The 11,871-nt window shown below is 38.4% G+C and overlaps 1 protein-coding gene across 7 annotated transcripts in view; it reads right to left on the reverse strand.

Moving 5' to 3' along the window:
* Positions 1-11,871, reverse strand: part of syt2b (synaptotagmin IIb) — a 50,725-nt gene that overhangs the window by 16,511 nt on the left and 22,343 nt on the right. Inside the window, exon 1 of one of the 7 annotated variants that reach the window (XM_016557969.1) lies at positions 494-794. The exons of the other annotated variants lie outside the window; for them this stretch is intronic. The gene's annotated coding sequence lies outside the window, so the exon portion shown is untranslated. Of the gene's footprint in view, positions 1-493; positions 795-11,871 lie in introns of those variants that run through there. 7 annotated transcript variants of the gene reach the window in all.

An 11,871-nucleotide genomic window follows, 5' to 3' on the forward strand; every position in this document is an offset into this window, starting at 1 on the left:
TTTTTGTTTGTACAGCCAAACTTGGACAACAAAGCAGAAAAACAGCTCAAAACTGTGTCTATGCCATCTTTCAAAGGTTTAATACAGCTAACCTTAACAAAACCTTTTTTTTAGGAATTAATTAGCTAAACCAGCACTAACATAAACCAGTCTGGGCCGATGTGGAAATAATTTCAGCAAGGTAAAAACAACTTTCACTCAGTCTCAAATATATGACTAGGACTAGCAATTGACATGGCTGTCTTTGTGGGTTTCTGTACATCTTGTACACAAGATTCTACATGAAGTAACTTGATCTTCAGGGCTTCATGCATTCATGTCCCGCTTCTGAAATCAGGGAGTGAATGCAAACTCTATGATGCAGCAGGCAAAACGAAAACAATCTGCTATTGTCCTCGCAAACAACTATTAAACAGCATGAAAAATGTTAGCATGCTTTTTGGATGGAGTCAATCGGGGGGGTGGGGTCTTGCAGAAATGGGAAAGCCCTTACCAGGCAATAGTTCTGTCCTCCCTAATGAAGCCACCCTTCCAAAACAGGAGAGCAGCAGAACGCTTCACAAGCTAGAGCGCATCCCACGATCTCCCTCGCATCCGCACAAGCTGCAGTCCCCCCACTGCAGTACAGTCTGAGTCTCGCTACCGCACACTCCCCGCTCTTTCATTAGACACAAACCTCCCTTTCAACTTTACCTCACAGTCGCTCTATCACTACCTTTGAACTCTCTTCTGTTCTTCTGTCCTGTTTAGCGTTACTATCTTTCCTCTTGTCCTCTCGCTGTCTCTCGCTCTCTCTCTCATTACGGATTCTGTTCACACTCGGCCGAATGCAGTGTGCTACGCCCTGAACCGCTAGTGGAGGACAATCTCCACTGATCAATATGTAAAATCGTCCCCTCCTCGGGGAGACTGAGCGGGTTTGGCTGCTGAAATGTCGGGGAAACTGCCCAGGTGTGCAGTGAAACTTGTGCTGCATGTGGGAGGGAAACAGAATAACAAAACAATATGATGCAATTTCTCATGCAAGTCTCTAGGGGCCGGTCCGTAATAAACCAGGAGATGTGTGGTACACAATCCTGAGAGGAGAAACAAAATGAAGAAATCTAAACTATGTGCGGCACGGTTACTGTCAACTCTGACATTTTGCCAGACGTCTTCACATTATGGGTTACATTGTTATGGAAATATTCATAAAAATAGCCACGGTTACAGCAAGTCCTGAATTTTTTGGGATGAGGGCTGCAGTGCTGGCATGAGCTGTTATAAGTTGTTGTTTCTGAATAAAAAAATTAAGTGCAGTGTTTAATCAACTGCAATACTCGATGTGAGCCAGGAATGTTGTGTTCTGTCGCATTTTAAAACACAAACTGCTCCTGGGGCAAACTGATTTTGATGGCTGAATGGCAGGCAAGATTTTTAATTGCATGAGAGACTAAATATTAAACTAATAGGTAAATAAACTAGCTTTTATATATTGTATTGCATAATTACATTTTACATTGTTGAGTGGCACTTTCCTGTGCAAAACTCACTGCTATGATGCTGGGAGTTGTGGGTGGTTGCTAGGGTGTCAGGGTGGTTGCTGAGTGGGTGTTCTAGGTGGTTGCTTGTGTGTTGCTAGGGAGTTGTGGGTGGTTGCTAGGGTGATTGTTGATTAGTGCTTTCCAGTGTAAAATTCACTAACATGATGCTAGGATATTGTGGGTGGTTGCTATTGTGTTGCTAGGGAGCTAGGGTGGTTGTTGCGTGGTGTTTTCCTGTGCAAATTTCACAAACATGATGCTAGGATGTTGTGGACGGCTGCTAAGGTGTTATGGATGGTTGCTAGGTTGTTGCTAGGGAGTTGTGGGTGGTTGCTAGAATTGTTGTTGAGGGGTGCTTTCCTGTGCAAAACTCATCACTCACAACCTGCTAGGATGCTGTGGACAGACGTGTTCTGGATAGTTGCTAGGTTGTTGCAAGGGAGTTGTGGGTGGTGGCTAGGGTGTTCTGACTGGTTGCTAGGTGGTGCCTTACTGTCTTACATGAAAAAAAGTCTCTGTAATATTCTTGTCTCTACATATGACTTGTGTCACTTTTTTAATGTGTTTCTAGGGGATTTTTTGCCAGTTTTATCATCTGCTAGACAAACATTTTACTGATCTCTTCAAAAAATAACCGCACAACTCTTTGTCAACAAACTGCACAATTTGAGGTGTCATTCATGGCTGTAAAACAAACAGGATGAGCTACATGCCGACATTAACACTCAAATCCCTATGTACAATGAGCAGTAATAGCAATAGCCAACACCACTACTAATCAGATCCTGTGCTGTGCAGAAGAGTTCCCTCAGCTCATTTGAGTCCAGACAATAGGAAAAAGGATGAATAAAAATATGCATGAATATAGATGGATATGAATGAAAGATTCATTGCCCAGTAGGCTGCAGTGCCCTGTGATCTCCCACAATAGAGAGCTGACAGCGCAGCAATAGAGCTGATGTCAATACTGATTATTCAGAGAAATTAACAGCGGGGATGAGAGAGAGAGAGTGAGAAAGAGAGAGAGACAGACAGACAGAGAGAGAGAGAGAGAGAGAGTGAGAAAGAGAGAGAGAGACAGACAGACAGAGAGAGAGAGAGAGAGAGTAAAGAGAGAGAGAGACAGACAGACAGAGAGAGAGAGAGAGAGAGTGAATGATGGGAAAAAAGCCCAGGCTCGAGCGCAGAGGGAATAGAGCACTGACAGCACTGATGAAGATTAGAGAAAAACAAAGCCAGCAAATGCCCACATCAGAGGTCAACCGATACTGTTTTTTTCAAAGCCAATGACATTAAATAGAACTGTTGTTATTATTAACCATAGTAAAATTATTTTTAAAGATTATATTTTATAAGTAAATGAAATTAAAAAAAAAAAATTAATAAACCTGAAACAAAACAAAATATAAATATTAAATTAAAACTGAAAAAACAGATGAAAAACAAAAACAGAAATGAGAAGTGAAATAAGGTAAGTTTAAGTACTAAAATAAAGATTATAATAAATATAATAAATGCTGTGAATTTTGAAAGCATTATAGTTAATATTGTGTAAATCAAGTGTTCATTTAGTTTTAGTGGTTTTCTGTGGATATTTCTCTGTTATTAGCTATAGGTTATCGGCCACTGTGTTCTCTAGATTACACTATTGACATCAGCCATTAAAAAAACCCAGATCAGCTGGGAACCAGTGCATATAATTTAAAATAATTTAAAAATGAGTATGAGGTAGGGTTGGGCCGATAGACGATGCCATCGTCCATCGCCGCTGGCTGATAGACATCACGATGTTGAGCTGGCATCGTGACCCCCCCATATCCCAATACCGTGTTCAGAAAGAAGATGACGTGTAGGCGGAACCCCTAAAGGGAATAAATACGAGACGTGAGGAAAATATATATTTCAATATTTTCCTCGCAGTTATATAATTGGGTAATTATACTACATATATATTTCGGCATCAGGGAGCTGCAATTATACCTGGCATTGAAACGGGCATCGTGCTTTTGAATGCACGATCGCTTTTAGTTTCACTTTCACTTTTGAGATTCGCGATCGCACGTACTATGTTTATACTATGGAGCGGCAGTATTTGCCACACATTTTACAAGATTATTTGTTTGTCAATGGTACTGAGGATCTGCAAATCATTCGCCATCGTCCTCAGTCATCTCTCCTTACTCCGTTTATGTGGTAAGTAAAATTTTATATACTGTAATGTAACAGGCAACCATTACACCGTGTCTACACCGGACGCGACATTAGTCGCATCAGCTAAAGCTAAAGCTAAAAGCATTTATCGCATCAGCTAAAGTCTGACTGGACGCGACAAAGCGACCGTTGAAAATCATTTGAAATTTGTGTAAGCAGGTCATAAATAGAATGCGGAATTGTCATGTCGCACCGCATCCAGTGTAGACAGCATCACTGATTATAATGAGTTCTATAGACTGATCTATATATAATAAATCTCTATTATAGATCAGTGGTTCTATGGTATTTTGTCGCGCCGCTCGCATCCGGTGTAAACACGTTGTTAGGAATCGTGTTTTCCCATATAAGGATTCATGCTTCGGGCCCACACCCCTCCCCCTGCTCGCCCCCGCCAATGTCATCGTCCATCGTGATGTTTCATTGTAGACATTGTCCGATGCCAATTTTGTAGACATCGTACAACCCTAGTATGAGGTGTACAAAAAATTGTTAAAATTAAACAAACTTTTATTTTAAATTCAGTTTAAAAAAAAAAAGATCACAACCTTTCTGTTAACTGGCCAAGGTGATCACAAAAACTGCCAAATATAGGCAGATTAATAAATGCCTGTATTTATCTGCAAGAAAAATGCAATTTTGTGTGTTCATGTCACTTTTAAAACAATCTTAAAATGGCAAATATCACATATTTGCCAATATATAGCATTATTAACATTATTACCACTTAGTAAACCTCAGTTCGTTGGTTTTTGGGAAATGCTCTGTACGTGAATACTCTAGTGTGCATGTAATAAGTGCTGAGGTGGCCTGGGTCCATGCATTAATAACACAGCCCAGCCGGCCCCTGCCAGATGGGATCTGTCATCCCCGATTCAGCGGTCCTAATTACGCCTGTCACGATAACAACTTTTTGTTGTGCGATATAGTGCCCCAGAAATAACTGCGATAAACAATATTATTGTTATTTCAAGACCATTTTATGCCACTGAATATATAATCATAATATAAAAGCATAATAATGCAAGAAGGCCAACACACTTTCAAATGACAACAAACTTTTAATTCTTAAGAATACTTAGATCATGGAAATTAAGTAACAAAATATCAGATAACCTTAAAAAACTTGAATAAATAGTAAATAAGCATTTTCTAACAAAAAGTGCAAAGTAACAAGTAGAAAAAAAGAAAAATTCTCAAATAACTTTGATCTTTCCATCAACAGATTTTTCCCGAACCTTTGTTTCTCTGTAAATTAAGGGTGCACTGTATTGCTGAAAAAACACAATCCCTACTTAGCAGTCAGATGTCTGTATGCACAAAGGCACAGATCCCTAAACAAGACCATATCTGCAAATGAAACTTTTTTTGTAGAAGCATTTTTAAAATTTGAACTAGCACCGACTACACCACGTTATGTATGAGAAGCTGCAAAAGACACTGGCGCAAGTGGAATGCAAAAAACATGGTTACATAATTTTTATGTAAATATAATGGGCAATATATTGCGTCACCAAAAATGATTGAGGTCATGTACATATATTGTGCAATAAGTCGATATATTGATTATTGCGACAGGCCTAGTCTTAACCCATGCAAACTGAGCAGCACTTCCAGGTACTGCTTTTCTATGAAACCTGATGTATGTGCACCAAAGCTGAATCACCAATTTGAGTGAGTCAATATTAAATTCATAAAAGATTTACTCAACGGTTAGTGAAGGCTATTAAATGTCAGGAAATACAATAACCCTCAATTATCACTGTAGATGTTATAAAGATCATTATGTCAGGCTTTCAAGTCCCTGATGGAAGACATGAATTTCCTGACAATAATCTAACCTACATCCAGCACAAGAAATGACCTATATAGACAACGATACATGAATCTAGCAGCTCAAGTCCATTTAATTAACCCAAAATTTTACAAAATGTCCCAATTTTAGCTCTAGAGAAGCCTGTGATTTCACAGGAAGATGTGACTTCATGAATTAACAGTAAGTGTCACAGATTCAAGTGCTATCTTTAATTCCATTCAAGATAGCGAGGTATGGTTACATCACACAGTTGACCATTGTCCAGTTATTTGGTCATGAAATGACTTTGCACTTATGCTGACAAGAGTACAATTACATCAGATTCTGCACTCTTTCTCATATTTGAAATCAATGTGGTGGAAAAACTGCATAATTCTGTAGGAAATAATCTGTTCAGTGCAGGTCTAATATAGTCAATAATTAAACTGAACTTACACATGATAATGTACCAGATTTTTCTGCTCTCATGGTTCACTCGACACAACCACATTTCCATTCATGACCAAGACAAAAAAACCTTCGTCACTGCGACAGAACCTCTTTCACTGATTGTTACATGATTTATACGCTGAAACAGAATGGCTATCCCGAGCTGGGTGGATTTATGGCTGTGCTGGAGCGTTTGGGTGATGTGTGCAATCAGACACAAGCTGGGGAAGAACGACTGAGAAGCCCCATAAAGTCTGCCATGTTGAATAGGATGTTTCCTAATTATGGCATGACAACATAGGAGACACACAAACTGCAGCAAATCTCATTTTCTTACTCCACTTCTTTCTGTTGCATTTAAATAACACATCACCAATCCCAAATGGAATCTTTTTGAAGGTAAAAATCGGCTGAATTCTGTGTAATAGATTTAAATATGGTGAAATGCATTCAAAAGAGGTGAGAACTTTTTGAATAATGGACGTTGAAATTCTGCAGGCATGAATATTAATTAAAATATTATTTAAAGGCACAATATGTCATTTTCGCCGCTGGAGGGCGCATATTCAAAATAAACAAAGAGGCAAAGGCGTAGTTTGATGACGCTGTGACTGAGTGTGGAATCATGGGAGTTGTCGTCTTCATACCCACAGCCGATGCAGTCCGACGGGACACGGGCAGAAATCATGTTCATGGATGAGCTAATGATTTATTAACGTAGTAGAATGAAGCAGGGTGAGGCTGAAAGCCGTCGAAGCGAAACGAGGCCGCTGAACGAGCGCGATACACGGCTCGCTCGAAAGCAGCGGAGCTTTAATTATGCCACAGTATAATGTACAGTATGTGGAAAATAATGTTTTTTGAACCTTAAACCACATAAACACATTTCATTACACCAAATACACAAAATAATGTTCTTTTTAGCAACATCATATGACCCCTTTAAATTAAAGTTAAGTATTGCATTACATTAGATTAGTAAAAATAACTAACTCATGTTAAGCAAAGGTCAAAAGTAAGCTGTTGTTGTGTGTGAGTGTGCACAAAACTTCTAAATATTTTAGCATAAAAACATCCAAACTCCTCATAGGGAAAGCGGAAACAATATGCTTACATCCATCATACTCACCAAGGCAATTACATTCAGTTCAGCTGGATTAATTGATATAATTTGTTTAGTTCAGAAGCCCTTAGGCAGTGAATTTTAGGCATCAAGTCCTACCGTGATTATACTACCAAAACTCAGTTTACACAGTATCTACCTGTGTTTCATAAAGTACACAAAAAAGAGGCAAAGGTGAATCATAATAATTTTACACTGTAGAACAAATTATACCAACACACAATACTGTAAAACTTATTGTTAGCGGTTTGTTCAAATCTATAACCATCAAATGTCACCCCAACCAGCACTACTATTAAACATTTAGTATTCCTTCAGGCCCACAGGACATATGATGCAGGTATATTGCAGCAAAACTTCCAGGAAGACATCCTGCACAGTTCTGAACTTATTTTAGTGTTTAGACAGATGTTGCATATGTAGTATCTCATACTAAGCACAAAAACATACTCCAAGTATGCAGATGCCAATGCTTTGCAATGTTTTACATATTTAATGTGTTCTTGTGTAAATAGGGTGGCAACTTTTTACAATTATAATGCCTTAATGATGGAATTGTTTCTTACAAACATGCAGGTTTTCACTTCATAAGATGTTAAGATGTGTTTGGACTCTCATTCTGACGGCACCCATTCATAGCAGAGGATCCATTGGTGAGCAAGTGATGGAATGCTACATTTCTCCAAATCGGTTCCCATGAAGAAACAAACTCATCTAGATCTTGGATGGCCTCAGAGTGAGTACATTTTCAGTAAATTTTCATTTTTGGGTGAATTATTCCTTTAAAACAGATGTGTTGTTATCCAGGTATGACTAGCTTTTAAATTGCTGAGTTTAACTAACTTTAACTAACCTGCTCAGCAAGATTCACTTCAAACTGACAGTAGAAGAATCAGTAGAGATATAAAATACCTACTATACCTAGTTTCATAGAAATATACCTAGAGAGATCTATCTGTTAGCATTCTTATTCTTATAACATTCTTATTTCAGAAGTCAACGATGTGTGTCTAGAATAGTTTGTGCTCACATAATTGCGTAGAGTATGAATGTGATGTTACCTGTGAATCATAGGTTTGGTAGTGTGGCACATACAGTATACGTATAAAGATGCTGTGGGGAGAGGTCACTGTAAAAGTAGCTGGGACGGCAGGGGATGCACTGAATTATTGATCTTCCTGAAATCTATTCACACACACTCACAAACCAGCAGATGCCCATACATATTAATTGTTTTCAAAAAACACACAAGTTCACTCAGCCTAGAAAACGGTGTGAATATTTAATGTCGACTCAAACAAGGGCCTTAAACTACTGCTATTGTAAGACAGTGACTGTGCAGGAGTCTAAAACAAAATGCCTGACATGGAGGTTAAGGAGGTATGCTGGAATTTACTACGGTAGATTCTAAGGGCAATGCTCAGAAATTAAGAACTGGCTCCCTTTCAGTTCATTAGGGTGAATTTGAGTTTTACTTGCCTAAAGCCACTGGATGTTTAGAATTTGAAATGATGACAGGAGGAGGAATTTACTGAATTCAATAGTGACAGGAGGAGGAAATTCAATAGTCCAACACGAGTAACAAATAAACAATTAATCATTAAAGGGGTCATATGATGTTGCTAAAAAGAACATTATTTTGTGTATTTGGTGTAATGAAATGTGTTTATGTGGTTCAAGGTTCAAAAAACATTATTTTCCACATACTGTACATGATTGTTAGGGATGCTCCGATCGATTGGCCGGAGATCGGTATTGGCCGATAATCACATTTTATGACTCGATCTGTACTCACTACACTTGGCCGATCTCACGAACCGATCGCAATTTGATGACGTCAACGCGTGACGACGTACATGATGCGTGGGGACATAAATGATTTGGCGCCACAGAAAAATTCACTATTTGTCATGTATGTTTTACATGATGATATGATGACTAGATGGTTCTTTTTTAACAGCAGATTCAGTGACGCCAGAGCTGATCTGCGCTTCACTGCACACGTCTGCGGCGCGTTACGGCTCCACGGGAACCGGAGCTAATCGCGGCCGCTCTAATGCTTGTGTTTATACCGGCCAGCCGCGGCACGTTTCTGAAGCGGCTCTCCGCGCTGCTTGGCTAAAAATAGTATTTTGTGAGTTGCCACAGCGTGGAGGACGGAACAAAACCTCGTCGGAGCCGTAAGGGGTAATGCGGTAACATAACACGCTGATCGTGGGCTGCTTTTAAATGAACAGTTAATATTTGCATCATTTATGATTTATTTTATCCACCCGCGACCCACTCGCAAATAATCAGAATGCATTTTTTTATTACCCGACCCGCAGATTATCCGCAGCGTCCATGGATATAGGAAAAGCAAAATATCTATGTTTGCTGCGTAAATCAGACGGACTTACTGAAAATGCAAATTCATTCTCTGCCAGCAGGAGGTGCTTTAAAGTGGGAGAAACAGAGGTTTCCCCAGTAGCGGCTGTACACAAAGCAGCGCTGAGCTCACAAACGCAGGCATATAACATGCAAGATGAAATGAAAATGATATCGAAAATTTTCTAAAGATAGTCTTCCTTCAGAAATACAGTGATATAAAAACACCCGCGCCTCGTTTTGATTTTTAAACGTGCAGTACGTGCTCATGTTTATTCAACGAAGCCTTTTGGAAAATCGGTCAGTTTTGATATTGTGGCGAGCGCCACAAATAAATAAATGTATGGGAAACACATCCCACAGCACAACCACCTGAGCCCAACTTCAGTCTACTCATCACCTTAACTGTTATCATCATTTATTTTTAGGCGGTTCATTTTAAAAAGAAAAAAAAGAAGAGCACACACTCAATGTCAGCCAATGCTTATTTATTAAAATCAGCTGGGGAAATGCAGAACAATGGAAAATCAATCAATAGCCTGACAGAATTCTTTATCTTCATATAACGTTAGCCAACATATTAAAACACAAGTCAAAAACAATAGGAAATTTGATCAAGGAATAGCATTAAAACGAATAAAATGACGGTAATTTAAATGATAATTATGTTTTTTTTTCTTTTTCTGTCCTGTAATTGACTATTGTTTTCAGTGTCGATTAGTAGGAGCTGTACCATTTAAAAACTAGGGCTGCACGATATTGGAAAAAATTCACATTGCGATATTTTATTTTTCTGCGATATATATTGCGATATGAAAAAAAAACTCACCACATGAATAGTTTATTTGGAAAAAAAATAATCAATGACTGGGGTGTTTTTGTTGGCGAGTAAATCAGCATAGGAAATTAAAATTACAAGCATACATAAATATAACAGAACAAAGATACAAATGAAATAAGCAGTGCTTTATATTTTTCAGGTAAGTCTTCGGCCCGAGCCCGACCAGAGCCCGTCCCCTGTTGAGACGCGGAAGTTTCAACAAAGGATAAATGGATTTTCAGCACTGAAAATCAAGTGCAGTAGCTCCGCTACTAAATGCATTTAAAATGGGTATCTCTGTACAGCTGTCGCGTCCGGTGTAGACGCGGTGTCTGTGTGTGAGCAAAGAAAACAATCAGTATAAATATAACGATCAGTATACTAAACATCGCACATCCTGCGATGTGACTATCGCGGATGCGCACATCGCGATATTGATGCTGAAACGATATATTGTGCAGCCCTAGATAAAACAGCTATCAATAAAATTGAATTTTGCCACAAAATGTCCACCACATTGTTTTCAGATTAAATAAACAAACAAATAAAATATATTAAAATAAACAACAATACAAATTAAGTGTTCTTCCACAATAAAATTAATTTTAATTCAATATATCAAAAATAGGCTATATTATAAATAGAAATCTATAAATGTCAATGTCAATTTTATTTATATAGCACTATTAAGCACAACGTAGGTTGATCAATGTGCTGCACAAAAGAAGAAAAAACAAGAAAATAGAGAAGATATAACAACAAGACAATAGAAAATAATGACTAAAAACAGTGCAATAAAAGCTTCCTCTAATAATACGCTAAATCTAAGAAATAGGTTTTCAACTTGGATTTAAAAACAGATAGCGACGATGCATATCTAATACTGAAGGGTAGAGCATTCCACAGTCTGGAGGCAGCTACTGAGAAAACGCGGTCACCCCTGCACTTTAGCTTTGACTTTGTAAATATAAATAAACCTTTATTAAATATAAAAATCTATAAAATTTAGTGCTGGGCAACGATACATTTTTTTTTAATCCCGATTAATCACACGGTTTTCTGTTATGCACAAAATCCAATAATGAATTCAAAAGTAGTGTATTGTGCACTTTTTTCATTTAAAAGTACTGCTATATGAACAAAAGTGCAATAACATTTGTTTTGCAAACACTTTAAACAAATAAGGTGCTTTTTTACAGCAGTATTCCTTTTACATAGTAGCAGTTAAAATATTTCTTGTAAATCTCAACTTAAACATGTAATCAAATTAAATATAAAACCAAAACTATTTGCCACTGCCAGGGCATTAATGCTTTTATAGAAAATATTTTATAGTTTGTTATAGAAAAACAAGTTATGCTCAGAGTCCAGAGCCTCGATCATAACATTATAACAGGCACCTTCCGAGTAGCGACCTGCACTATTGCGGGACCCAATGCAACAGAGTGCGGCGCGGGACAACACTTGATGGGCGAGTGCGGGTTTGGGCGGGTAGAGACTCGTGTGTGCGGGATGCGGGAGAATAAGGGTGTACTCACACTAGGCAATCTTAACTGTGCCCGAGCGCGTTTGACCCCCAAAG

Source organism: Sinocyclocheilus rhinocerous, unplaced genomic scaffold (genome assembly GCF_001515625.1).
Source record: "Sinocyclocheilus rhinocerous isolate Xijiao unplaced genomic scaffold, SAMN03320098_v1.1 scaffold1488, whole genome shotgun sequence".
NCBI lineage: Eukaryota > Metazoa > Chordata > Actinopteri > Cypriniformes > Cyprinidae > Sinocyclocheilus > Sinocyclocheilus rhinocerous.